This window comes from Meles meles, chromosome 14, assembly GCF_922984935.1.
Source record: "Meles meles chromosome 14, mMelMel3.1 paternal haplotype, whole genome shotgun sequence".
Classification (NCBI taxonomy): domain Eukaryota; kingdom Metazoa; phylum Chordata; class Mammalia; order Carnivora; family Mustelidae; genus Meles; species Meles meles.
In genome coordinates, this window is record NC_060079.1 from 56,494,798 (window position 1) to 56,499,158 (window position 4,361).

The window sequence follows — 4,361 nt, forward strand, 5'->3', positions numbered from 1 at the left end:
ACAGAAAAGATACATTGAAAAAGTATAACAGTTAAAAGAGCAGACAGTTCATTGTAATGATAGATTTTGAATAAATTTGATAAATTCTAACATTACAATTAGGTTATCTTATTGATATACACTGTCTAAACGTAGCCCTATTATACTAGGAAAAGGTATGATGTCTTCACAAGACTGTGAATATAACCAAATTGAAAATGAGCAAAAACCATGGCATGCTTACAGGAAGATTACCTCAATGCTGTGAAATCTTCATCGACTCCTCACGTAACCATTATCTCATTATTCTGTTCCAAAGGAAGAACAGGCAGGCTGACAATAAAAAATAAAAAAAAAATTAAAATTAAACTGTAGTGTAGTGCAATTTCTGTCATTTGGAGCTAATGAATGCATTTCAGTACTGAGCAGCAAACACACTAGTAATGACACAAACACCACTGATTTGGAGTAATAAATTTTAGGACATGGCAGACTCATATTAGTATAATAAGCTCAAACATTCATTTCACATTAAGAAAACATATAGCCAACACTAGACCATCAAGATACCTATTTTTTTTCTTCCAGCAGAGCTATTTGGCTTTAAAAAGGAATCCACAGTACTTGTTGTATTTAAGTCTAAAATAAACCTGAAAAGCAACCATGGCGAATTGGTTCTCATATCCACTGCCGAAAGTGTGGCTTGGTTATCAGGGCAATTATTTATTGCTATTGAATATGATATCATTACTATTGGCTTAATTTTTTTTTCCTATGGTCTAATCAAACAATTCTTCAGGCTCTCCAAATCAGAGTTTTAGGTGGTTCAAAGAATGCTTGCTTTGGCAGCACATATACCAAAATTGGAGGAATGCAGACAAGATGAGCTTGGCCCCTGAACAAAGATGACATGCAAATTTGTGAAGAATTCCGCCTCTTTTAAAAGCCTTAATCACAACGAAAGAAGCTAACATTCATTCATTCATATAAGCTCTTCATATATAACATTTCATTTACTCTTTTAAAAACCGTATGAGGTAGGGGTCTTCATTACCTTGACTTACGGATGAAAGACCTTCGAGGCAATGCCGCTGGGATTTGAGCAAGACAGGCTCTCTGGAATTTGCTCTTTTAACATTAGCCTATATATATCTCTTAATGTGTTTTATGATAGCATACGTTTCATCTTATTTTTTGTTTACAATAAGCCTGTAATATAAGTGGCATACAAGGGTTACTTAAGTCACATCTTTGTTGAAGTGAGCCCCAGAAAAATTGAGTAATCAGCTTTAAATCAAATAATTAGAACAAAGCCAGTCATTCTGAATACAACACACCCTCCTTCATTCATACCTAGGATGGCACTGACCCACCATTTGCACAAGCACACATCTGTGTCATTCTTCCGAACAGCTGTGATGATTTTGCCCCAATCCACGCCTAGCCGCACTTTTTCCCTGGGTCCTGCTCGTGACTGAGAGTGCACATTTGTGAGCTACACACATATAAACTGCACCCTTGGCCTTGTTAGCCAGCTGAACTATCTGCAGAGAAAGGAAGTATTCCAAAATGGAAAAGTAAAAAGAATAGCATAGAAGCATGCTATGCTTTTTTTTTTTTTTCAGGGTGATGTTTCTTGTTTGGTCACTAATCACAAATTATAATGCGATTCTATTTCAACTAGATTTTGGAAGCAACACCAAGTCCTAATACATTGCCGTATTCCACAATATCACAAAAAGATAAAAGCCCACAGTCCTATAACATTGGTATGGGCTGGGAATGATACTAGCAAAACTGGCAATCTGAGAGTCCCCCATCCCCCACCTCCACTATGTCACGAGGATTCACTGCTAAGCTAATGCTCCTTCCATTCACACATATTGGAAAAAACTTATAGACAAAACTGTTATTTCTTTAGCTGGGCTCACATTCATGATCAGGCACATTGGAATGATGGATAGATCCATCGCTGAGGGTAAGGAGACGGCAGCTTGGAGCACCATGACTGGAGGGCTGAGGCTGCAGCTACTTTTGCCACAAGATGCTTTCCCTCGGGCATTGTAGATCATTTCTGTGCCAAGAGTTGCCTTGGGTGGTAGGCTAATAGGATTCACACGGGGGTTGCCGTGACAGTGTGCGTGTAAGGGACTGGAGATAGATTTGTTAGTAGAAACAATAAGGAGGGCCACGTCAGCCACGAGAAGTCAGGGGGAAGAAGAATGATGTTCGCAAGAATTTGGGGTCTCCTCCTGAGCCCAGGTAAAGGAAGCCTTGTCTTTGAATGAGTGAAAATTTATCCATCCAGAGTAAAGTCAGTTTCTACAGAAACTTCAAAATGTTTGTAGCCCTAGGGAATGAACGCAGACCTCTGAATCAAGGACAGGCATGGGATATAAGAATGGCTTATGTATCTGAAAAAATTAGAAAGAATTTACATTAAGCCTCCTTCTGAGCAAGGAATGATTGAACTGAATGCTGTTTCTGGCTGTTAAGAAAATAGAGCCTAAAATTACAGTCTATAAATATTAAATTTTCACAAAATGAAGAAAGGGTAGGGAGTTGTGCAAGTTGTACGAGGATAGTACAGATATTGGATTAAAGGCAAGTTGGAATCAGACAGAAAATCAGCTTTTCTAGAATGATGAAAGATAACTAGAGACTAAGATCAATGTTTGCCATTTACAGTAAAATCTCCCTAATTTGAAACCCAGGGAACCAAAACAATAGACTTTGAATGAGCTAAGTTTTGGTAAATTCTTTTCTTTTTAAATTAAAGAACAGCATAGAAATAGCCTTGAATTACATCTTGTTTTAAATAAACCAATATTGAAGTAATGAAGTCTTTACATATTATTTTAACAGGTAATTCAAATTCCCCCTAATGTAGCCAGCTCCATACATTCATCTGTGAGCTACTGCCTAGTATGTCCCCAGGTCTCTGGTTGACGTCACCTCACACAGTTAGCGGTTTCATGTGACTAACTCACTTTCTGAGGGAAAGGCCTTTCTTATGTAGGCAGCTGAGAGGATGGTGACTTGACTTAGTATAGTTGATGAAGCTGAAAACCTTTTCTTCTTTGCACCTAACCAGTCCTGTGACCATAGTCACAGGAAAATAGTTTATTCACAGGAATTAGTAACAAATTCGTGAAAAGAGTTCTGGACTTTAGAAAGAAACGAGGCCCATATCATGGGATATTTTCACTTCCTCTCCAAAGACTCTGTGTGGTCTTTTGACTGATAAAAGAGTCTTATCCAAAGTCCAGCTCTTGGACAGGGACCTGAACAGTGGTTTTGACAGATGAACTACTCTGAGGTAACCGTAGAGCTCCCTAAGAGAACCACCACTAAAAATTGACAAAGCTAGCTCAGACTGATTACAGAAGGCGAAAAGACAGGATCATATTGCCTACAGAATGTTGTATGCAACAAACACATATACTTTAACCTTTATTCTAGCTTAGGAGTAAAACAACAGGAGAGTTCTAAGTAAGTTAATTAGAAGACAGGCAATAAATATCTAGGTGTCTCCTAGACCTTTTTTTTTTTTTTAATTTATTTATTTATTTTCAGCGTAACAGTACTCATTGTTTTTGCCCCACACCCAGTGCACCATGCAATACGTGCCCTCTCTATTACCCTCCACCTGGTTCCCCAACCTCCCACCCCCCGCCCCTTCAAAACCCTCAGGTTGTTTTTCATAGCCTCTCATGGTTTATCTCCCCTTCCAATTTCCCACAGCTCTCTTCTCCTCTCCATCTCCCCATGTCCTCCATGTTCTTTGTTATGCTCCACAAATAAGTGAAACCATATGATACTTGACTCTCTCTGCTTGACTTATTTCGCTCAGCATAATCTCTTCCAGTCCCGTCCATGTTGCTACAAAAGTTGGGTATTCATCCTTTCTGATGAAGGCATAATACTCCATCGATACTCCTAGACCTTTGTAATAATACTCCTAGACCTTTGTAATCCAATATGATGGCCCCTAGCCACATGTGGCATTGAGCACTTGAAACATGGCTACTCCAAAATGATAAAATACACACCAATTTTAAAGATTTAGCATAAAAAAGAATCTATATCTCATTACTTTTTATGTTGTTTGCATGTTAAAGTGATGACATTTTGGTTATGTAGGGTTAAATAATTTTATTAAAATTAATTTTACGGGATACCTGGGTGGCTCAGTCGTTAAGCATCTGCCTTGATTCAGGTCATGATCCTGGGTCCTGGGATCGAGCCCCACATCAGGCTCCCTGCTCCACAGAGAGCCTGCTTCTCCCTCTCCCTCTGCTTCTCACCCTGCTTGTGTCAAATAAATAAATAAAATATTTAAAAGTAAGTAAAAATAAATAAAATTAATTCTGCTTGTTACC

The 4,361-nt window shown here is 38.5% G+C and overlaps 1 non-coding gene across 1 annotated transcript; it reads left to right on the forward strand.

Moving 5' to 3' along the window:
• The first annotated feature begins 816 nt into the window (after positions 1–816).
• Positions 817–919, forward strand: LOC123925369. The gene has a single exon (XR_006814973.1). It is a non-coding gene; the product is annotated as a U6 spliceosomal RNA (small nuclear RNA).
• The last annotated feature ends 3,442 nt before the right edge of the window (positions 920–4,361 follow it).